Source organism: Schistocerca cancellata, chromosome 2 (assembly GCF_023864275.1).
Source record: "Schistocerca cancellata isolate TAMUIC-IGC-003103 chromosome 2, iqSchCanc2.1, whole genome shotgun sequence".
Taxonomy (NCBI): Eukaryota; Metazoa; Arthropoda; class Insecta; order Orthoptera; family Acrididae; genus Schistocerca; species Schistocerca cancellata.
This window is the reverse complement of record NC_064627.1, coordinates 628,637,012-628,662,698: the sequence shown is the minus strand read 5'-3', so window position 1 is coordinate 628,662,698 and position 25,687 is coordinate 628,637,012. Positions and strand designations below refer to the sequence as shown.

The 25,687-nt window shown below is 43.7% G+C and overlaps 1 protein-coding gene and 1 pseudogene across 1 annotated transcript in view; both read left to right on the top strand.

The window, feature by feature from the left end:
* LOC126157176 (leucine-rich repeat-containing protein 15-like) overlaps positions 1 to 25,687 on the top strand; it is a 994,052-nt gene that overhangs the window by 838,339 nt on the left and 130,026 nt on the right. The gene's annotated exons all lie outside the window — the stretch shown is intronic.
* On the top strand, positions 4,112 to 4,229 carry LOC126163850 (5S ribosomal RNA; annotated as a pseudogene).

Here is a 25,687-nt window from a genome sequence, read left to right as displayed (position 1 = left end):
ACGGCTCCTGCTCCGTGACCTCCTCCTCGTGCCACGCCGTGGAATCGGAAACTGGTGTCTCGTCCATTTTGTCTACAGAAGATGTTGTAATTGTGCGTGGTGTAGTGTCGCCTGTGATACGTTCATGATTTAGTTCAGCGTCAGCACGGGGCGCAGGCGCACCGATAGATGTCTCCGCGCTCTTTACGTCTTCGTCAGCAGTAGCTGGTTCTGAGGCCTCGTGCTGGTCAACGGTTACGTCCTCCTCGACTTGTAACGTCTCCTCTTGGCCGGAAACGGTGCGACGTCTTCGCTTGCGACGTTTCGGGGAACGTTGTTTCCTTGTGCGACCCTCCGTGCCCGACGACGGAAGGGAGTCGCGTCGTTCTGGCAGAAAGGCCGCCGCAGGAACGATGAGCGAGTCGATCTCCATCGTGTTTCCGAGATCAGGGTCAGCGTCTGGTTGCGCCGGCATCTTCGGTGCGGCGTCAATGGCCGGCCGAGGCGGCGGGTCGTCCGAGGCGCTCTCCGTCGGTGTCTGGTCGGGCGCGTTGGTGGCGTCGTTTGTGGTGACCGGGCGACGTGGCAAAGTGGTAGGAGAAGCTAGAGCAGCGGCATAGGTCACCGGTAGCACTGTAGGTTGCGACATGGGTGGTTCTTCGGCAGCTGGAAGTTGCATAATACGCCATTGTAGGCATTCGGATCTAAGGTGGCCTTCTTTGCCGCACCTGGAACAGGTCCGAGGCTGGCCGTCGTATATAATTATTGCACGGCATCCGCCGATCTGTAAGTAGGACGGGACGTGTCTTCGGAGGTCTATGGTGACCTGTCGGACCCCGTTTAGGACAGGATACTTCTCCGCAGTGTGGCCGTGGACTGTGCCGTATGGGCGTAGTGACGCGACGACTTCCTCAGCTGGAAGTTCGAATGGCAATTCGAAAATGCGTATCGTTCGCATACCTAAGCATGCGTGGTCGACAGTTACCTTCCTCACATTGCCATCAGCGTGACAGAAGCGGAGCCCCTGTTTGATCTCACGTAGTATGCGTTCGCACGCCGCGTCGTTAATGATTTTCACATAGACCGTGCTGCTCACGATGGACAAATGTATGCCGATAATATCGGTCGCCGGGATCTTCACTTCCTCTCGCAGAAGACGCTCCTCCTCGAGTGCTGTGGGTCGGGCGTAATCGTTGCAGAAAGTAAATCGGAGTGTTGATTTACGGTAACGGTTCGCCATGGATCGTACAAGGTAAGCCGGCACTTAAGCAACGGCCGTCAGAAAGTAAACAAGGCGAGCTCGCGCGCCGCACGAAGTCAACACGTACGCGTCCGCTCTGTTGCCCAGCCGAAGGCAGACTGTGGGGACATTTTCAACATGTCCCCAATGAAGTACATCAACGCCTGTTTGCAGCTAGGGTGTCCATTTAATTATCATTTCATTTCTAGCAAAGCTGCATGGTCATCCACGGTAACTGTTCTTTCGGGAACAGATACTACCGCCATATGTAACCTCCCCCTCACTTATCGACCTTAATGACAGTGAAAAATTAAACCGCGTGTACCTAATGGAGATTTGGGAAAGCAATCGTCACCGAAGTTAATTTGTCGGTAAAGAGGGAGGAAAGGGTTACATCTGAATGAAAGGAAAAATGCAAATGAAACTGGTGGAAATTAATTTTGAAAAGGGGTAAAGTTAATAAAGAAAGTAAATGTGCGGCCGTTATGTGAACAATTAACTAGCGGTAATTAGATATTTGAGATTTGGGCGAAATTACGGTCGCCAGTCCTACGGACAATTACTATAGTAACTGAAAAGACAGGTTATTACACTTATAATTAGCACTAGAAGTGTGGCAACTGAAGGTTGACACGTGTAGTGTGAAAACTGAAAGTTTGTGAGAAGTAATAAATTTCGCTACACTCTGACTTAATTTAGCAAAAGAATTAATAAAACCGGAAAATCGAAAGTTAATTTAGTGACTGAAGTTAATAGTGAGCTTTCTTTCTGAAGCACATCGAAATTCAGTAAAATACGGTTAGTCTTGGACTACCTCAACAATCATTTCAAAAGCTACTTGAATCTACGCAATTTAGAAATAAGAGATTTAACTTTCAACTTGAATTAAATGATTCTGAACAATTAACAATAGTAAAATTTAGTTCGTACCAAGCTGAGCAGCAGTCACAGGTAACTAAAATACGGTAACAAAACTCGCACTCTTAATTTGTGCTTGTGCAATCTAAATATTGTAGCCAGCTATGAATACCTTAACTGAACTTTGAAATTAAAGCAGTGAAATAAAATGATGCTGGCGTTTGAATTTCAACGACACTCGGGCTCATTTCGGAAAAGGAAGGGACCCTGCTTGGTAATGCAATTGGGACAATGAGCAGCAAACGTTCATGCTAAGTTGCTGTAATTTTGTGATGCAACAATTTTAAAAGTTTGAAAAGCTGAGGTCTGCCATACAGTTCTAAAACTTTACGTGCTTCCAGTCTTCCTTGTTGGTTGATTGAAGGTTTGAAGCCGTCGATCGAGGAGGTGGCGACAGTCACTCATTGTCGGCCGTCGCTGTTGCAGAAGCTGGATGTTGGCGCGCCTTCTTCTCGACACGGTCACCAGACGAAACGGGCTCTTGATGTGCGCCAGCTAATGCTTCCCGTACGCGACCCCATGTCAGGAACTATCATCGCAAGTCAGCGCAATTACATGCTGCCAATCCCCGAAAGCGCGGCAACTCGCGGGAGTGTCACACAACACACCTGCTCCACTGCACTACTCCAGCCAGACTCCCCTCTGCCCGCGCTCCACGCGACAGAGTTAACACTACCAAAGATACTAAACACTCTGGTTCTCCACACGACCTATCGACGTATTCGTTCGATAGCATAGTTTTCCATAGGCAAGACCCAGCGTAAAAATACAAATAATATTTAGGAAACATCCAATTATACATCGCCATAAATGCATAAATATAAATATATACAAATAGTAAAACAATTACAGTATATAAAGAGACAGAAATGTCATATCTTGAGGTAACAAAACAAGGAAAAAAATTATAGTACAATAGATGGAAACAGGAGGATATGCATTTCCGGCGTTACACATATATAGTTAAAATATGGCTCCCAGGCCACTGACCTTCTTGTGCGAACGCACACGCTATGCCCGAACTCGTACGGGACTTGGTAGATTAATCTGCCACGAGTAATGAGTATGATGGGCAAACATCTATTAGGCGCACTACCAATGTAGTGGAGTGGACATGTTGGGAATGTGGATCTCACGGGGAGCGTTAAGTCCCTGCAGACGCACTATCCTCTGTACCCACGGTGGCTCAGATGGATAGAGCGTCTGCCATGTATGCAGGAGATCCCGGGTTCGAGTCCCGGTTGGGGCACAGATTTTCAACATGTCCCCAATGAAGTACATCAACGCCTGTTTGCAGCTAGGGTGTCCATTTAATTATCATTTCACCTATTTATTTGTTTCCTGAGTATTTATATTGCAGTATTCCTATCCTTTTAAAAATATTCATTCCTCTTCAGTGTCAATGCCTACTGTGGTATTCCGTATTACAGTAGAGAACTTCAAATGCGTGTCACCACTACTCGGATCTTTAGCATGCCACTCGATTCCTCATTGATATCCCCGAACAATTGTCTTACAAATTAGCTTTGTGTAATGTTAGTAATTGGTGTAGCGTGGAACATCTTTAGCTGGAATACTGATTCGGAAGTCATTGTGAAGAGTCTGCGGAGTACTGCTAGGACTCAAAGCGGGACAATAAAAATATTATATGGAGTATAAGTGAAATCAGTATTAAATTTAAAAAAAATACAAAGTAATGAAAGATGTCGTCTCATGAGTCCCGTAAACATGTTCGGAATCTTAGAAAATGTACATCTAGGGAAAGCATGCGTCTAAGGAAATTCAAAAAACCTGAAAGTTCATTGCTGAGCGAATGCGAGAGCTACAATAGCGTCAAAACGGAAACGAAGAAAACGGCGCAAAGCGATTACATAGTTCGCCCATCGGGCACACAGGGGCCGGCGACAGTCCAGGCTTGTGATTTCTCTGATCTTTAATCATCATGTTAATATGTTTAACGGTAGTATTAAGGAAGGCAATGGCCCCGCCGCAGTTGATACACCGGTTCCCGTTAGATCACCGAAGGTAAGCGCTGTCGGACGTGGCCAGCACATGGATGGGTGACCATCCGGGCCGCCATGCGCTGTTGCCATTTTTCGGGGTGCACTCAGCCTCGTAATGCCAAATGAGGAGCTACTCGATCGAATAGTAGCGGCTCAGGTCAAAGAAAACCATCCTAACGACCGGGAGAGGGGTGTGCTGACCACCCACACATCCTATCCGCGTCCTTAGCTCCTCAGCAATGACTAAAAGAAGACACTTAGTAAACAGTTGTGATCGTGTTATATATTTCATAATGCAGGTGTTGGGTGGAAAAGTCGAAACACCAAATACACAACGCAATACTATGCTTAAAACGCCGTAGAAAACCCATTGGCATTCGAAGCCATTCTTTCTGCAAAATAGGGGCAAGTTAAGGTAACGACGATGGAGGCTGATTATTCAGACAGGCAAAATTCCTCAAACACGAAAATTCATTAAAATTTGGTGTATGGTCGGATCGTCCCGATGGGCCACTTGTGGGCTACAGACGGAGTGCATAGTATTAAGGAGATCGATAATTAAATTACATTTAATGCAAAACGCTTGTTGTGATTTTGCCCGACGTTTTCAGAGACCCGAACTGCGCACTAAAATGTTTGATTTATTGATTTGATATTATTTCGTCTAACATTTTCAGACTTAGAGAAAGATTTTGACAATGTTGACTGGAATACATGCTTTGAAATCCTGAAGCTAGCAGGCATGCGAGACAAGTCTGCAGTTGCAAGAGTCGAAGGACATACATGGAAAGGAGTAATTGAGACTGGAGTGAGATAATGTTCTAGCTTCTCCCTGATGTTTGTTTACTGAGAAAGCAGTAAACGATATATGGAAGGGGGATTGAAGATCAGGGAGAAGACTTGAAAACTTTGCATTGCCGATGACATTGCAATTCTGTCGAAAACCGAAAAGGGCTAGGAAGAGCAGTTGAACGAAGTGGACAGCCGAACTGAAGAAGGTGTCGTTGATAGATTTAGGAAATCAGACACTAAAATTAGCTGACCAGTGTTATTATTTAGGCATAAAAATAAACGATGATGACCAAAGAAGGAAGGATATAAAATTCAGATAGGCAAAATCAGAAGAAAAATTCCTCAAAAACATAAACTCGTTAAAATTTAGTATTAGGCATTGTTTTTCTTGAAGATATGTATTTGTATCGAGTGTAGCCTCGTACGGAAGTCAAAAGTGGACGATAAGCAATTTAGAAAGGAAAACAAGACGCACTTTTGATATGTGGTGGTACACAAGAAAATTGAAAATTTGATGGGTAGGTAGAGTGGTCAATGAGGGGAAGGGAAAGGTAAAAATTGTAGAGCGGGACCAAGGCAATAAGGAGTTTCAAATGGTTATATACGCAGGTTGTGGTAGTTACACAGAGATGCACTGACTTGCGCATGATAGAATAGCTGGGAGAGCGATAAAAAAACAATCTTAGGACCACAACAGCACTTCATCGTGGTCTTCCCTATTAAATCTTAACACGCTTTGGAATGCTCTAGGTCATTGATTGTCAAATTTTTGAGCACCAAGTACTCAATGACCAGTGAGACCAATCATCTAGATTGTTCCAAACGTACTACTGCAGGATATTGAGGGGGTAACAAAAATTTTGCCTGGTGAGCTCATAATCCCATTTGCGTGTTAAGATTCAGTAGGGAAGGCCACTATAATCAGATGAGTGTTCTGTGCCGTTAAGAGTGCATTGTAAAGGAGCTAAGTGGATTAGAACACGTGAAAATTGTTGGTACTCATATGGTGGCTGCTTCCGTAACCAGGATAGACGAAGTGTTTTGTGTTTCAAGAAGCACTGTGGCGAACGTTCATACCGCGTACAGTGCAAGAGAAAGTCACAATGCGGACGAAATTATGTACTGAGTGATCGTGACAGACGATCATTGAAGAGTATTGCAACGAAAAATTAGGGGTCAGCAGTTAACAGTTGCAAAAGTCACTGCAGAACTGAATGACGCACAGGCGATCTCTACTGAAAAAAAAAAAACGAGAGAAAAATGAAGCAGGAAGGGAACCTCATTAGGCAGGGCAAGCTGAAATTCAAAAGCCACTCATCAGTGATGCAAGTTCCCGTAACAGGAAGATGTGTGGCCGAAGTCATAAAACCCGATTTTGGTCGCCATGAGTCTTATTTTACACTGTTTCCAATTTCTGGCCAAGTTTACGTCCAAAGAGTAAAACATGATGGGGCCTCGGTGATGATTTTGATAGCCATATCGTGATATTCCAATGGCCGCCATTGTTACAAGGCCGATTGCTGCCAAGGATTATGTGACCGTTTTGGGTGATCAGGTTCATCCCTTGGTACAGTGTTTGTTCCCCAATGGTGATGCTCTGGTCCAAGACGACAGGGCTCATGTTTCTACAGCTCGCATTGTCCACGATCCATTTTGTGAGGGAACCGCGGGACTGCTACGGTCGCAGGTTCGAATCCTGCCTCGGGCATGGGTGTGTGTGATGTCCTTAGGTTAGTTAGGTTTAAGTAGTTCTAAGTTCTAGGGGACTTATGACCTAAGATGTTGAGTCCCATAGTGCTCAGAGCCATTTGAACCATTTTTGAACCATTTTGTGAGGACAAGGATGAACTGTCGTATCTCCTATAACTACCACAGACACTACATCTCAATTTTATTGACCCTTTGTGGCCTACTTTTGAAAGAAGTGTCCGTGATCGTTATCAGCCTCCATCGTCGTAGTCTGAACTTGCACCTATTTTGCGGAAAGAATGGCTTCGAATGCCAACGGGTTTTCTACGTCTTTTTACGCATAGTAATATGTTGTCTTTTTGGTGTTCCCACTTTTCCACTCTACACCTGTATCTTTAAATGCATTATGAAATACATAACACGATCACAACTGTTCACTAAACGTTGGATTTCATTTTTCTGTTAGTCATTGTATTGCATTACAACAGTCTCTATAATGCCTATTCACGCATCCATGTTACTTCCCTCTCAAGATTAGTACCATAGCGTCTGATCGATTCGATTCCTACACGTACCAAAGTTGTCAGTACTGGAAGAAAAATAATAAAATATTCCCCCTCTGGCATCCGCTAAACCCACAGTGACTGCGCCACTTTCCTCTCTGCCTCTGTGGTAAACGGCCAGCTTCACTTACCTTACGGCCGAATCCTCCAAAGTCAATTAAAATAAAGCACTTTTTAAAATATTACTCTCTCTATTTTTGTTTGTTACTGGGCGAGGAAACTCCACTCCTCAAAAGCTCTTAAAGTTACTTGAAGTTTTGGATTCACCTGTTAGTTGCTAGATGCATATTATTATAAAGTACGGCTGAGAACAGCGGACGCCACGAATGCATGATTTGGACCGCATGCAGCCTGCGAGCCGCAGTTTGACTACAACGCCTTTAGATAGTCTATAATAGGCACCAGTTGGGCACCTGACCGTCCACCGCTGACATGAGTCAAGATATTGAACTGGTGTGTATGTGTTAGTCAGTTGTATTGAATCAAGGCAGAAATACGTGTATACGGGGAGACAGGACAGATTGGCATAAACGAGCTATGGTGTTCGCACGCGTCGTGGCCAGACATCGAACGTGGCAATACAAGCTGTAGAGTGCACCAACGGCCAAATGAGGCGTTTAGCATAAGTGTGTCGAGGCTCTGTTTCGGGCCAAAGAGGGTTATGTGCTGTTGTTTTTTCGAACCATGACGTGCGGCAAATAACTCAGTTAATCTTGAACATGAAGCGGGATGTACAATTCACGACACTGTGAAAAACTGTTGTGTTTCATCTACATTCTTATGATGGTGTGTCTTTGAAACTAACATTAGCTGTGTTTACAGGTCTGCAAGCAAAAACGTTAGCCAACCTTAATCTTATAGGAAGTATCTCGGAGGTGAGGCGTAGAACCAGTACCCCGCAGTTTTGTAGATGTACGGGATCTAACCATCATTGAATGACTTCAGATAGATACGACATAACTGAGGAAACCCGTTGAGCCGCTTCCTCAACGAATTGATACACTATACGATCAAAAGTATCCAGACACCCCCAAAAATATACGTTTTTCATATTAGGAGCATTATGCTGCCACCTACCGCCAGGTACTCCGTATCAGCGACCTCAGTAGTCATTAGACATCGCGAGGAAGCAGAATGGGGCGTTCCGCCGAACTCATGGACTTCGAACGAGGTCAGGTTACTGGATGTCACTTGCATCATACGATTGTACCCGAGATTTTCAGACTCCTAAACATCCATAGGTCCACTGTTTCCGATGTGATAGTGAAGTGGAAACCTGAAGGGACCCGCATAGCACAAAAGCGAACAGGTCGACCTTGTCTGTTGACTGACAGACACCGCCGACAGTTGAAGAGTTCAGACCATCAAACAGGAATTACAAACTGCATCAGGATCCTCTGCAGGTACTATGACAGCTAGGCGGGAGGTGAGAAAACTTGGATTTCATGGTCGAGCGGCTTCTCATAAGCAACACATCACACCGGTAAATGCCAAGTGTCGCGAAGTGTAAGGAGCATACACGTTGGGCGATTGAACAGAAGAAAACCATTGCGTGGAGTGACGAATCACGGTACAGAAAGTGGCGATCCGATGGCAGGGCGTGGGTGTGGCGAATGCCCGGTGAAAGTCATCTGCCAGCGTGCGTAGTGCGAACGGTAAAATTCGGAGGCGGTGGTGTTATGTTGTGGTCGTGTTTTTCATGGAGCGGCAGTATCAGAGCACAGGCCTACATTGATGTTTTAAGCACCTTCTTGCTTCCCACTGTTGAAGAGCAATTCGGGGATGGAGATTGCATCTTTCAACACGATCGAGTACCCTTTTCATAACGAAGGCCTGTGGTGGAGTGGTTACACGATAATAACATCCCTGTAATGGACTGGCCCGCACAGAGTCCTGATATGAATACTATAGACAATGTTTTGGAACGCCGACATCGTACTACGCGTCACGAACCGACATCGATACCTCTCCTCAGTGCAGCACTCCATGAAGAAAGGGGTGCCATTCCCCAAGAAACCTTCCAACACCACATTGAATGTATGCCTGCGAGGGTGGAAACTGTAATCAAGCTTAAGCGTGGGCCAACACCATATTGAATTCCAGCATTACCGATGGAGGGCACCAAGCACTTGTAAGTCATTTTCAGCCAGGTGACCGGATACTTTTGATCACATAGGGTACCATTACCAGGAAGTCCAGTTACACTGAGTTAGCTTGAATGTTGGTGGGAGTATCCTTTTTTTGTCTGTTGTGCGTATCGCAAACCATTATTGTTGTAATAAAGTTATTTGCAGGAAAAACGATGTGTTTAACATAATGAGTACAATAAAATAAAATGAAATAACTGTAATCGAATCACCTCTCTGTCGTTCATAGCGTGTATCACGCTCTACACGGCCCGATGCTTTCATCATCTGAGAAATTAGTCTTATTTAAGTTTTTGGTAGGATGTTGACTATCAAGAAGTATTCGCCTCCTGTCTGCGAATTCTGTACATTTTTTACCTTTTTAATTGTATTTTATCTGTTTCTGTACCCAGATGTGCATTTAGCGAAACCTATCTAATTGGTATTCCAAAATTTTATTTTAATTCTACATTTTCACTTTAATATTCTACTACAATGCCAAAGTACATTTCGGTGGGCCTACGTACCGAGTAGGATCCTCCCATCGGCAAGGGTTGCTTGTTCCTGTGGAACACGATTTGTTGACAACATGTTCATTGTTCACCCGTTCTCGGTAGCCAATAAGAAGCGTTGGAGAGAAATCACTTGTTTATTGCTGGCCGCCGTCGAAGCGCGTCTGATCCAGGTACAAACTATCCGACACCGACTCTCAGCTAACAACGACGTGATTTATCTCATACTGTCCTTTTTTCTCTCCGACTATGTAACAACACCGAGATGAATATCTGTTATGGCTCATTTACTTCCCTTGGAAGCTAGCGTCCTGAGTGGTAAGCTATACAAGCTGGTCATAGTCCAGTACCAACTTAATATACAAAAATTTACACCACCCCTACACTGAAGCGCCAAAGAAACTGGTATAGGCATGCGTATTCATTTAAAGATACATGTAAACAAGCAGAATACGGTGTTACCGTCAGCAACGCCTATATAAGATAGCAAGTGTCTGGCGCAGTTGTTAGATCGGTTGCTGCTGCTACAGTGTTAAGTTATCAAGATTTAAGTGAGTTTGAATGTGGTGCTATAGACGGCGTACGGGCGATGGGGCACAGCATCTATGAGACAGCGATAAAGTGGGGATTTCGGGTACGACCATTTCACGAGTGTACCGTGAATATCAGGAATCCGGTAAAATATCAAATCTCCGACATCGGTGCGGCTGGAAAAAGATCCCGCAAGAAATGGACCAACGACGAGTGAAGAGAATCGTTTAATGTGACAGAAGTGCAACGCTTCAGCACATTGATGCAGATTTCAATGCTGGCCCATCAAGTGAGAGCGTGCGAACCATTCAACGAAACATCATCGATATGGGCTTTCGGAACCAAAGGCCCACTCGTGTATCCTTGATAACTGCACGACACAAAGCTTTACGCCTCGCCTGGTGCCGTCAGCACCGACATCATGCTGTTGGTGACTGGAAACAAGTTGCCTGGATGGGCGAGTCTCGTTAGAAATCGAGCGTTTGGACGTGTACGAGTATAGTGACAACCTCATGAATCCATGGACCCTGCATGTCAGCAGGGGACTGTTTAAACTGGTGGAGGCTCTGTAATGGTGTGGGGCGGTTGCAGTTGGAGTGGTATTGGACTCCTGATAATGTAGATTCGACTCTGATAGGTGACACGTACGTAAAGGCATCCTGTCTCATCACCTGCATCCATTCAGAAGGACAATACGACACCGCACACGTGCAGAATTGCTACAGAGTGGCTCCAGGAACAATCTTCTGAGTATAAATACCTTCGCTGTTCACCAAAATCCCCAGGCATGAACATTATGTGATCCTCGCAACGTGCTGTTCAGAAGAGATCTCCACCCCTCGTAGTCTTAGGGATTTATGGGCAGCCGTGCAGGACTCATGGTGTCAATTCTCTCCAGCACTACTTCAGACATTAGTCGAGTCATACCACGTCGTGTTGCTGCACTTCTGCGTGATCGCGGGGCCCTACGCGATGTTAGACAGATGTACCAGTCAGTCTCTTTGGCTATTCAGTGTACGTACATCTGTTTTATTCTACAAACGCTCAAAGTTTCATGGCTGTCTCGAAACGACCTCGAGCGTTGCCTGACCTCGTCATGTATCCTAAATTAAATAACTGTACCGCACTTAACCTACTCGGTATTCTCGGACTGTCTCTCCGTCAGTTACTTGTCTTAACATCACTCAGATCTCCGTAAGTCCTCAGCGGGTTTCCGGTACTCTGATTCTGGTTACCAGATACTACACAATACCCGCGTAACACTGTGCTGAACAACAGTATTTGTACTTATAAGTATAGCTTATTATTACAATATCTGTTCCTTCAGTCATGCAAGCAGGGCTGAAAAAACAGACATTGGTGACGATCTAAAATCTGATAGTATTAAGTTCGCAGTTGCGAATATTTTTTACATCAGCTGTGTTAGTCATGGAGGTCATACCTATTGGTGGCGAATGAAAATTTGTGCGGGATGGGGACTCCAATCCGGATTTCCCGCTTACCACGGACGGTCACGTTAACAGTCTCGGCCGTCCGTGCGCATTTCTAGGATCGATCCAAACTTCCATGTCACAGCGTCTTCGCCCCACTGACCGCAACTTACCTGGATTGCGGCAACAACGTTAATGAGACACACGTGTACAACATGAGAGCTATCGTCGTTTTGCCTGTCTGGGCTGTGATACTTTTTATTACAATGTCTACTTCTTCAGACAAGCAAGCAGTACTACCTTATTATTATTGTTATTTTGCTTGTCTAGATTGTAATATTGCTTGCATGTCTGAAGGAAGAGACATTATTATAAGTATTTTAGTCTAGACAGGCAAAACGACTATGATACTAGTGATGAACATGTTTGTCTTTTCAATCTTGTTTCGCGATCCAAGTACGCTGCGAGCCATGGGGGCGTAGACACAGTGGTACCTGGAGGTTTGAGTTGGTCGTGGTAGCGTACACGGATAGCTGAAATAGTTAAGATGACTGCTCGCAATATACGGCAAATATGTGTTAGAATCTCGGTCCAGCACAAATGTTCATGCTGCATCAATAAGTATGATTTCGACACAGAATACGACCGATGTCAAAAATATTCGCAACTGCGACAAAATTTCGTTATTAAGTGTAAGCTAACGCATTTCACTGGCGAGGCGTCAAGCGAGGATGTTATGAAACTGTTTTCGAAACACTGTGTGCAGTTGTTTCCATTGAAGAACGTAGTTCTGAGTCTCTTCGAAGGCTATAAAAATCATTAAAAGGATTTTCCTTCCTAATGTCTACCCTAAACAGACTAACTGTTGTAATGTGTCCGCAGTCACACATTTGTGAATGCCGTTTGCCAATATTAGACAAACATTCGGGGATGAGTCTACAATGCCCTGACTTGGGTCAAGGTGCTTCAATTTTGTCCTTTCCTGACAAGGAATATTCCATAAAAATGTATTACAGCGTTGTATTAACCGGTTCAGTAAGTGGCGGGGCTACTGTCCTGTTTTGTACTCGCAGTGACTCCAAACGCGATTTTACACGACTTTTGTCCCTCACTACACCATTATACGTGATAGTATAGCCGGACAGCACGTCACTCAATGTTTAGCGCACACCCCATTCAGCATAGCATAATTACTAAACTAAGTTAGTGGTTTGTGGTAAGCAGATAGCATTGTATCGAGTGGGGTAAATATTGACTTTGTTCAGATTACAATCCCACAGTTCGCCTGGCACTGTTCACAGCCTTTAAACAGCCCGTATACAAAATTAATTTTATTGATAGAATCAACAAGTTACATACCTCAATTGTATAGACCACTTAATGTTTCATTTTGCTTTGTTTCGTCGCTCATTATCTTAAACATTGGTTAACTGCGGCCCAATATAATATTTTTCAAACACCACAAATACCTTTAATCAACGATAATTACGTTTCTGTTGTTTCCGAATTGGATTTCTTACCCATTCCCTACGCGCTCGGAACGAAACTCGCTGTTGAACAACTCGCGTAAATTTTAGCATTCTTCTTCAGTAGCCTACACTCTTTATCGCTATCACCGCTTTCTCTGCGACAAAAATATATTAAGACTACGAGTGAGCTGAAAATGGAGATCATTGTTGTGAGTAACAGTATCTCGAAAGACTCAACGCTATTTTCTGTGATCAAGATGAAGCAACGCAATCTCTAGAAAAGATCATGGAACATTTCAAAGTATTTCATGTGTGAAGGGACGTAATTTTTTTTTGTCCAGCTGCTTCGTTCTCGATCCACAGGCAACGTGCTGAAATGCACTGCGCACCAGAATTAAAGGATCACTTTTTCGAAACACCGTATGGCCCCCCTTGCGACGAATGAGTTTTAAATTTGGCTGAACTGTGCCTACAATCTTCGGTTATAACGGTGCAAAAGCGTGGCGCCCTGTGACGTCACCGTGGGACTCGGTGACACTTCAAACAGCAAAGTGTCGACACACGCGAAAAAAGGCCGCAGCTCGGAAGTTCATGTGAGCTGTAAGGTGGGTTAATGATGTCACATTGACACCAAATTTCACCACATCTCTGCCCAACGCCACTGTGGATGTTTCATACGACGAGAAGGTCGTCACAACCACTCTTACCCATATTTCACCCCTTATTTAGACGTCTCTGCAATGGAGATCAAAACCGCGATACCCAGCGTTGAAACCATACGGTTTTCCCATCGGTGGCGGAGAGCAACATTTCAGACCCGCCGTCGCTCAAAATCGACACGAAGAGGACTCATGGGTTGGCATAAAGGCCATCAATGAAACCACGCATTTCCTTGGGACGTTTATTCTCACACATTTCACAGTCTAAAATGACAATTTGCTGTGGGACGAGTAACAGGAAGAGGTTCTTGACATCCTTTAACACTACTGACACCCTCCGACTTGCCATTGAGCGTGATTCCAACCGTTTGGAATGGAGCACAACTGCTATTTTTGCTCTCGTGTATAGGCCAGGAACCGTTCTGAACCGTTCGATGACATTTGAATTTCATCTGAAGAAACAAATGGTGCTTATGATTTACAGCAGTCCCATAAAACGGCAAAGGGTCGCTCTAAGGCCCCACAGTTCAGCAACACCCTCGGTGCCACCCACGCACCTTTATTGTGCACATTAAAATTGTACTTTCAGAAATTTCGACACCAAATCAGCCTGGCGGCTGCTCCAGCCCCTGAGGTTTAGACATCCTGTTCTACATCCTTAGCGTGTGATTTGCCTAACTACTGAGGGGTCAGTAGTGTCAGAGACAGTCAAGATGATCTTCCCACTGCTCATCGCACTGCGTTTTTGACCGCATAATGTGTGGGCAAAAACGCGCCAGGGAAGTGGGTTATTTAATTGAGGCCCCATATCCACTTCCTGAGGTATGTTCGCGTCAAGTTTCATCCTGCTGTCTGAAGCGGTGCCGTGCGCAAGGGTATTGCAGGACGCCAAGCTATTGCACAATTGCAAAGAATGTTGTAGGCACTTTTGATCCAAATTTCAAACTTATGCGTCGCAAGGAAAGAATTAAGGTGTTCCCAAAAAAGTGATCATTTAATTTTGTTGCACAGAGTACATACGCTGCGAGTTGCGACTGAGTGCCATTTAAGATATGTTGTAAACCAGTACAGAGTGGCCTCGAGGATATAGAGGCGAGAGTAGTGATGAAATACCATTCGCCCATGAGGTTTCACTAACGACGCGATAGACTTGCCGTCGGTTTACTAAGTCATTAATCTTTTGTTTGATTTGATACGGTCCTTCATCTTTTCCTGTCTTTTAGTAATCTCTCCATCTCTGCGCTCTCTGCAATCTATTTTGCATACCCTCATCATCGTCTGTTGCTACTATTTTACCAAGTATACGTCCAGCGCAAGTTAACTATCTTATCTGACCAAAATTATCCGCTCGTCTGCGGAGACTTTCAGGCAGGTGCCTGAATGTCTGTGGAGGAATGGAAGCTCACTGATCAAGAGCCGGAAACAGGGAAGGTAATGACGGTGGAAACCGAGGTCTGGAGAAGAGTCATCCAAAAGATGTTCAGTAGGTTCACATTGGTCACTGGGCAGGCCAGAAAGTTGTTGTTTACAAACCATTGCTTCACTAAAGATGCTTTACGATAGTGTGCGTTTTCATATTGTTACGAACAGTCACCGCCTTCCAACCGTTCCTCTACTGTACGCAGTGCACAATGCTATAAGAAACGTGTTGATGTGGTTTCTTTGTTTCTTTTTTTTTTAATCATAATAAGGATACCACAACCTAACCACGGATAAAGCCCTCAAACTGAGACATTCCCTTCTCCGAACATTATTGTCGGGACTACACATGATGGCAGGCAATGATCTCTAGAAATTCGCCTAATCCAAACTGTTTCATCGGATTGCCACGGGCTATAGTGCGATTCACCGCACAATACGCACTCGTCTCCAATCACCCTCTGACTAATGGCGTTGCTGTTTATACCAACACAAGCGTCGCTTACCGTTGTCTTCAGAAATGAGGGGTTGCTCGACCATTGCCCCCATTCCATATCACTCTCTACACACAGCAATTGTGACCATGTAATTTTGTTGCACAGCGTATATACGCTGCGAATTGTGATTGACTGCCATTTTAGATATGTTGTAAACCGGTACAGAGCTGCATCGAGGATATAGTGGGCAGAGTAGTGATGAAATACCATGCACTTAGTAATTCACGAAGATTCGTTGTGTTCATATTATGCGGTTTTTCACAACCATCCTCCGCAATGTTAGATGGTCTTTGTCCATCAGTACATCAGGCCTGCTTGATCTTCTTTCAGTCCAATATCACAGCACCAACAGTCGACTTGGGCAACTTTAGAAGGGTTGAAATCACCCTGATGGATCTGTTACTAAGGTAACGATGCCTAGTCCACGCTCGAGGTCACCGAGCTCTCCTGACCGACTCACTGTGTTGTTACTGCTTCTCTGCTGACAATACAATACTCCCCGCCTTCTCTTTACGCTGGTGGGTCTGCCTTTCGTGAGATCTAGAGGTCAGTTCAATTATTCATATAGGTATTCGGACACATTTGATAAAGTAGTGCATCCGTAGATGCGGTGGCAAATTTCTCTCTAACCTGTCTCATCTTATTCTTGGGTTTTCCATGAATGGCTTTCCTAGTATATTATTTTTGGTACGTCTTCATTTATTACTTAATCTGACCAGTTACGTTTTAATAATCCTCAAGGTACTTGTAGTTACTTCCTCTCCGGATTTTGGACGGTTCACGTCACACTTCAACATAATGTTGTGCTCCAGATTTGCATTTCCTGGAACTGCCTGCTCATTCCTGTATCGATCTCTGATGCCAGTAGATCTCTTTAACTGGAAAAAGCTTTCTTCGCCTGGGCCAGTTTACTTGTGGTATCGTTCTGTACTACGAAATCTTGCTTCCTAAACATGAGAACCATTTCTTTTTTGGCACTACTGTGGTGCTCCCATTTTTGACTTTAAACAAGTCTACACTCTCCTTTCCACCATGCTTCCCCTCCATCGCGTGTGATTTATTTATCTGTAATCCATACTGTGCTACGAACGCTCTTCATTTCATTAAACGGGACTAGAAAGGCCCTCCTTACATACAGTCAAAAGAGAGAATTCGTTTGCAAACCTTGATACTGGTAACCGTTTCCCTCGCGACGTGTAAGCCCTGCTTTCTCGCGATATTAGAAAGATGAGATCATACAGACGTCAGGTGGACATTTTAGTAACTGAATTTTCACAAACATAATATTGTCTTTACCAGGACAAACTTCTTGCAGGTGAATCTCACAACAACTAGTCTGTCCGTATGCAGTGCTCAGTTACTTTAAAGGCAAAGTTTCATCGACGTGAAATGGAAACAGCATAGAACATCATTACGGCACGCTCTTTTTTCATAAATTCTTGTGAACGCTTTGTCTTCTAATGGATGCACCGTACCGAGTCTTTGGTGATTTCGTTTTCTGTATGTTGTGATCTTCAGTCCAAAGACTGCTTTAATACAGCTCTCCATTCTACTCTATTCTGTGCAGGCCTCTTCATCTCCGATTATGTCCTGGAACCTACATCCTTCTGAATCTGCTTAATATATTCAACTCTTGGTCTCCCTCTACGATTTTTACCACCGACGCCTGCCTCCAGTACTAGATTGGTGATCCCTTGATGCCTCAGAATGTGTCCTGCCAACCGATCACTTCTTATGCCCAAGTGGTCCCACAAATTTCTGGTCTCTACAGTTTTACTCAGTACCTCTTCATTAGTTATGTGATCTACCCATCTAATCTTCAGCATTCTTCTGTAGCATCACATTTCAAAAGCTTCTATTCTCTTCTTGTCCAAACTGTTTATCGTCTATGTTTCACTTCCATACATGGCTACATTCCGTACAAATACTTTCGTAAAGGACTTCCTGATTCTTAAATCTGTTATATTTGATGTTAACAAATTTCTCTTCTTGAGAAATGCTTCTCTTGCCATTGCGAGTCTACATTTTATATTCTCGCTAACTCGACCAATATCAGTTATTTTAGCATCCAAATAGCAAAACTCCTTTACTAACTTAAGTGTCTAACTACCTAATGTAATTCCCTCAACATCAACTGATTTAATGATCACAAAGCATTTCTGAGAGAAATCCTTGTCTTAGGTGGTAAATTAATACCGCTTCATGTGTGTTTCTCTCTGCCACATCATAGCAACGAAAAAAGTTATTATAAAAAAGCTCTTGATTATTTCGCCTAAAATATGTCTTGAACAATAAAATGGAAGTCGGTGAACGACTTAAACAGTGAAAAATATTTCTAAGACTTTTTATTTCCATGTCTTAATCGGTTTTGGACTGCCCATCTTCAGATGGTTAACATTTACGATTAAATTAATGTATCCACCGCTACAAGTCGTACGCTCCTGCAGTATATTCTAGTGAACGACATTCTGCCTATGAAAACATTAATGTAATAGGAAACGTTGAATATCTGAGGATGGACCTCATACGCCGAAACTGGTTATTGCAAAAGCTTCTTAAAAATATTTGTCTGTTTCCATTCACCAGCAATCGTTAACGGGCCCGGGTTTCAAGAAATCCAGCTTGGGTAAATTATCATTTGAAAGAAACTTAGTAGTGAATAGTTACCGAACATTAAAAAGAAGCTCAAAAGTTAATGGTTAGCATGCTATGAATGAAACTTCATACGTTTACAGTCATTTATCAGTCTGCTTACTAGACAGATGCGCTATCCATTACATCACTGTAGCGTTGTGGCTACCACTGCTGCACGGACTTCCCTAGTCTAACGCTAACGCCCTTCCTAACATAAACATCAGTTCACATCTCCAGCCCATTTTCCCTCTTTAGAACGTCAGTACTTCAGAGGCTCGCCGACAGTGGAATAGGATATGGGGATATCCTGCCTATCCTAATCGAAGATAAAGCTGAGACTCATATGTCTCCAGGAAAGTGTAAGTCTATCAAATCAGTCGCTCACTTTCACCTGAGGTACAGTCAGGATTTCCGCATTACCTACAAAGCTGGGATGCTATTCCACTATCGGAGAGCCTCGGCAAAATTGACGATTGAACCGGAGGAAAATGGGCTACAGATGTGAATTGGAAATTTGTGTTAGGGAGGGCCCTAGGCTAGGATACTCCATTCTGCTGTGGTGGTCTCACTCTGCTTGGGTGTAGTGGGCAGCACATCTCCCTATTAAAGAGGAAAGTTTGGTTCAAGTCCTGGCTGTGGCACAAATATTAACTAGTTGCTTCAGCTTCTATCCTTACACTTTCGCCAGAAAGATGTAACTCCGTCAGATCATTTATGGTTCTGTTTAATACAAAAATCACACACAAATTCAATGAGAATCAATTATGTGCCATAGTATTTGTGGAGATACTAAGGAATTCCAAGAAAAACTAAAGACATGAACATACAGTTTCGTAATACTCCATGTCTGGTCAATCATGCTTGACGAGTTTGTTCACAAAGTCAGTGAATCAAAGGCTGTAGCCATGAAGATAAGAAGACAAGGAGAACAGCTCCAGTTACAGCTGAATGGAAGAGTCCTGGAGAATGTGGAACATGTCCCATGCTTGGAGAGTGTGACAGACTGTGAAAACTTAACGGTAAGCGAATTTCTAAGCTGTACCCATCAGGCTGCCCAGTTCTACAATCCTTTGAGCAACAGATGGCAAAGAAAACCATCACCAGTACGTTTTATATGCCCATTTAGATCTACTAATGGAGATCTTTAGCCTACTCTGACAAAGGGGGAGGATAACCATATCCAGGACTCTGAAATGAATTTTGACAGATCTTTGAGTAAAATTACAGCAAGTGTACCGGAAAAATTACGCAAGTCTTGATTGAGGTAGCATGGTGATGTGAAACGAGTGGAATAAACAAGGATAGTCAAGAATTTCCTTGAAATGACTATAAATGGGAGATCACGTGGAACACTGGAGGAGAAGATGGATCGAGATACTTAGCAAGGACGCGCCGAAAACGCCCTCCTTTGGCACGGGTCTATAACGAACAAGTCTACAAGGCTTGAAAATGTTGTAGCATGCTTCCCAGAAACTGGAGATGTGGCCTAATGATAATAAGTGACATACAGTTTCCTTCTACTTCTTGTCCGATCAATATGCTTCCTTTCGGGAGCATATTAGTATCAGTATTTGAAACTTTTCAAACGTACTGCTAATGTATCGAGACGATAAAATATTAACTTGTTTAGCATTTCTACGTTAAATACATTTTGAGTGTATTTTTTCTACATTTAATATATACAATTCAAAAGTATAGTGCGATACACTATTGTTATCAGTTACTGCTTGTGCATTGGAGTAGCTGCCGTCTATTAACAGCCACTCCCGTTTCTTTACGTGGCGCATGTGGAAGGAGTCATTATTTACTGTCGCGAAACCACAGTTTAGGATAGGGAAAGATAGTTTTGTGCGATATTCTGAGCACAAGTTACAGCCAGGTGTGAGCTGGATTGCAGTGGGTTACGCATACCAGCAGTTGCGAAGACAAATAGAGGCCACATGGGCGTAGAACTGCTGGAGAGGGCACACGCAGCAGTTTGCATGGCGCAAGTCACAGGCAGAATGGGGCCACTGGTCAGCCTAAGTGTTTTGTGTACGTGACACTAAGCAGCACGTTAGCGAAATCAGAGGCGCACAGCCACGTATAAATAGGTGCGGGTTTCTAACGAGATTCAAGTGTGGCAGTTCTCCTGGACGGCGGGGCGTGTCACACCACCGGCTACACACAGCAGCAGATGGCGCGCCAGCGTTCCAGTCCAAGGCGGGTCGTTTATTCGACCCCCTGAGGCTGATGCGGGGTCTGTAGCCATCCAGTCAGCAGCGGGGCACTCCACAGATCACTACTGTGGGCAGTCGTCCTGGCTTCCAACTCACGACGGAGGCATCCCGAGGCGAGGACCGCAGATTCAGACACCGGATCATGGGCACTAGTCGTCACTGCTACCTCAGGCATTCCAGCGAGAAGAAGAAGAAGTAGCTGGCCGCCTGCAGCTCACACCAAGCAGCGCTGAGTTGGCAGGGACGCAGACCACTGAGCCAACTGTCGGAACCCTGACGCTGTTAATTCTGTGGCTGTCCAGGGCCGGCACAACGCAGCATTGTGGCCACTGGGGTGCTCCCTCAGCATTGCGGAGCCCTATGACGCAGGCCAAGAGGAACGAGGACACTGTAGTTGAAAACAATAAATCACTTGGAAAGCTCTCGCCGAGTTTTAATATAGTGGCTTCTACCTCTTCCCACTACATTTCGACACCCGGATACATTCAGTGGCAGTAATTGCCACCACAATTTTAATTTTTTTTGTTTATTGATACCTTTATTTCACCTGGTAAAATTAGGGCGCCCAGGACCTCTTTTACATATCAACAGACTTTCTGAGGGAGTAAATATTACAATTTGTAAAGTACAAAACAGTATGTGCTTACAATGAAAATGTGGAATTTGACAAATGTCAGTTGTGTTACCATTAAGAAATTTTCACGTTACACATTCTTGGGACTGAAGATCTCTTTCTGTCCATGTTTGCTTCGTAAAATATAATAAGTAAAAATGGTTGAGCAAATACAAATTATATATATTTCAATATCCAAATGAGTTTTGGAGAAGTTTCTCAAAGAACGTACAAAGATTTTTTGCATCATAATACATAACAACTTTTGAGATTATGGTATGTACATTAATAACAGTTTTAACAGATAGATGTTATCAGGGAAAAATTTGTACCTTATGGTTATTCGTTATGATCTTCTCGAATGTGAGTAATCACATTGAACTGAAAGACTGGTATGAGGAACTTAAGCACGAAAGTAACTTTCACGTGATGTGTCACTGCCAAGTAACATAGCTTGATGAAGCAGGGGCCATACGCAGAAAGAACTGTTTCACAATATTACAGAAGGTAACTGAGAGAAATACGCATTGAGACGTACAGAAACGACACCTCTATTCAAAGACAATAAGTATTCTCGTGGTAGGTCTTGCTTTTCCTCCAACAGCGCGACAGACAACTGACTGATGGTCGTTGGCGCATGTGGACTTGATGCAGTAGGTCTCCGAAAAACTCCCCACTCCTGCTCGAATCGATTTAACTCAGAGGAACTTGCAGGTCATCCCATTCACCGAATAGTGTCTCGCTACAAGAGTTCCTCCACACGCGCAGTTAGATGTGGTCATGTGTTGTGCTGCATAAAAGAATTCGCGGCCTAATGGACCCCTTAAAATTGGCAAAATAAAAGGAGTACAGTATCACAGTAACTGTGACCAATGAGTGTATCGTGTTCAAAGACAGTATTCCAATGCGACATTATGCCTCCCCACACAATAACATTGGGACTACCAAAACGACCATGTTCGACAGTTCTGGACTTAGCGTCATACGACGAGATGTGAAAATATGTAATTTGGGAGGTACAGTGCTGCATGGGAATACTTACCTCAAAATCCTTGAATACGGCACACTCACTGGTAAACGTTACTGTGGCACTGTAGAACTTCTACACGTGCCTCTTTTCGTGGCTGTATTAGGCTCTGGCTTCAGTTTAGGGACGATAATACGCAATGTATTCGAACCTTACTGAAGTGGTGAAGAGTTCTTCGAGAGAGAGGATATTCGGCGAATGGACTGGCCTGCCCATTTCTCCGATTTAAATCGCATCGAGCACGTTTGAAGTGCTTTAGGGGGGAGGGGGGGGGTTCGTATTGTAGCACGTCCACATCCAGAAATTGTCAACAGCCCTGGTGGAGCCATCTGAAAGCCCTACCACACGAACTTCTTGCCAACCTTGTGGCCAGCATGAGAGCACTTTTCAGAGCACGCACTTTCGTCCGTGAGGTCACACAGCATATTACATATTTTTAATTTCCAGGAGACTACCATAAATTGCAGTGACTTCAGTGTAATTATTGTCTTATAATAAAGATGTCATTTCTGTTCGCCTCAATTTCTTTCAGCTACCTTCTGTTCTATGCTGCGGCAGCCAGTTCCATGTTAAGTCCAAGTTAGCCTGTATTAATCGGCAGTGACGCATCATGCGAAAGTTACTTTCGTCCTTACGTTTTTACATACTAATGCAGTCTGTTGTGTTTTAGAGTGTGCAACACGAGCACCACATAGGTTCCAGTGACTTCAACACAGCGGATTTGATTCAAACCTGACAGGTTGTGTCGTGCAGTCAATTTTCAGATGCTCAGCACTGTTGTTGTGACTGCATTAGCAGCCGTTGCAACATGAGTGTACAGATTCTCGTTACACAGACCACCTCAGTTAAGGAGTGCTGAAATTGCAGTGATCATGGCGGAGTAGCGTACTCGTGAGTCCAGATCATAAGCGATTTCTCTGTAATCGGTGCCGTGCAGAGAACTACGTGTCTCGTATCCGTTACTTCGATCTCCTCTCCAAAATATGTCTGTGCGGGAATGAACAACGAGCAGAAGCCAGCTGTGTGCGATCACCACTTTATCGCACGACCGTCTCGAACAGTGTTTGTGTATCAAATCACGACGTAATTTCAGCTTACAATACAGGCGAACTTCGAATGAAGACTGTAACAGAGAATCAGTCAGTGGAACGCTGACCTCATTGTTCAGTAATCATAACAAAATGCGTTTTGCAGGACAGATATATGATAAAGTACCGATTAATTCAAAGTCACTAACTTAATGAGTAATCAGAGAAGATCTGCCGTTCGATGTGGTTCTCACGCGAACCAAGAGAAATATGTCTGTTCTCGTTTAAAAGTATTAGAGCAAATTCGGCAGTATAGCCCAAGGTTACGTACAATGCTTCCGTTAAGACTATTAGGACTTTTGTTCCACTTTTTAAACGTTTCTAGTAAAGGGTGCATTATGAAAAAATGCGATATTTTAAACGTGATTGTGTCATGGTTCAGCCTGTAGATTCAAGAAGCAGTGTTGGAAATAAAAGAATGGTTCAGGAGTGGAATTAAAATTGAAGTTAAAATGATATCAGTAGTACGCTTCGCTGATGACATCACTACACTGAGTGAAAATAAAGAATAATTAGATGATCTGCTGAGAGAATGAGCAGTATAATGAGTACAGAATATGTATTGAGAGTAAATCGAAGGGAAACGAAAGTTACGAGAAGTAGCAGCAGCAAGAAACTTAACATCAGGATTAAGGAGTTCTACTACCTAGGCAGCAAAACAACCAATGACGGACGGAACAAGCAGGACATCAAAAGCAGACTAGCACTGCCAAAAATGGTATTCCTGGCCAGGTCCACTAGTATGCAACGTAAGCCTTAATTTGAGGAAGAAGTTTCTGAGATTGTACTTCTTGAACACAGAATTGTATGGTAGTGAAACACGGAATGTGGGAAGTCCGGAACAGATGAGAATCGAAGTATTTGAGATGTGGTGCTACAGGCGAATGTTGAAATGTAGTTGACTGATAAGTTAAGGAATAAGAAGATTTTGCGCAGAATTGGAAAGAAAAGGAATTTGTGGAAAACACTCATAATCAGAAAGGACAGGATGATAGGACATCTCTTAGGACTTCAGGGAATGACTTCCATCGTACGAGAAGGAGCTGTAGAGGGCAAAAACTGTAGAGGAAGACAGAGATTACAATGCGTCCAGCAAATAATTTAGGACGTAGGTTAAAAGTGCTACTCTGAGATGAAGAGGATGGCACAGGTCAGAGCAAAGTTGTTGTGTGTTATTCAAAAGCCACATGAGACCCCCCCCCCACCCCCATCAGCTGCCCCCCCCCTCAACACCCACACAACCACACATGGGAGGACATTTGCTTCTTGTTGCTCTTCACAATTTCATGTGTGTGAGGTTTGATGAATAGTACGAGTAAAAATTCATATAGAAATGTATGTCGTATTCTAAATTTCTTAAGTATTGGGATCACTGGCGTAGGAGAACAAAGAAAAAGAAAAGAAAAACAGCGGTCTTGAAGTACCTTATTGTTTTTTTCTTATTTCTGGTACACTTAAGATTAATAAATAATTATAACTGCAGCGCATACATGTCAGTTGCTCACTGCAGCGGTCTGCAACGTCTACACAAAATGAAGATATGCCGGATGAAGACGGCGACAGTGAAGAAAAGGAAAATATTAACCATCTCTCGTTGAATCTTTGAAATTGCAGGTATAGTATATTTCTGCTTTGCGTTCTCTGAGGTGCGCAGTTTCACATTTCTGGATATTTAAAGCAAGCTGCCGGTATCTGTAGTGCTGTAAACTCTTATTAAGGTCTGATTGGATATTTTACCCGCTTTTCTTTTCAGATGGTTCAAAAATGGCTCTGAGCACTATGGGACTTCCAACTTCTGAGGTCATCAGTCCCCTAGAGCTTAGAACTACTTAAACCTAACTAACCCAAGGACATCACACACATCCATGCCCGAGGCAGGATTCGAACCTGCGACCATAGCGGCCGCGCGGTTCCAGACTGTAGCGCCTAGAACCGCTCGGCCACCTAGGCCGGCTTTCAGATGGTGCTTCATTAAAAATAATTCTGTCTTCTCCAAGAAGTCTGTAGTTACCATTAATACTGTCATCCTGGTAATTAATGTACAAGGTAAACAGCAGTGATCACTTGTCTAAGGCACACTTCCGGCTACTTCGACATCTACCAATAACCATCCATCGGAGAGAACGACTTGCACCTTCACTACCAGTATATCACGAATCCGATCCCTATTTCTTTTTCTTTATTCTTTTCTTTTTGCTTTTCCTTTAAATAAGCTTTGGTGTGGTACTGATTAAAACGGTTGTCGGAAGTCATATGTGTAAAGTATTGACATTTTACGT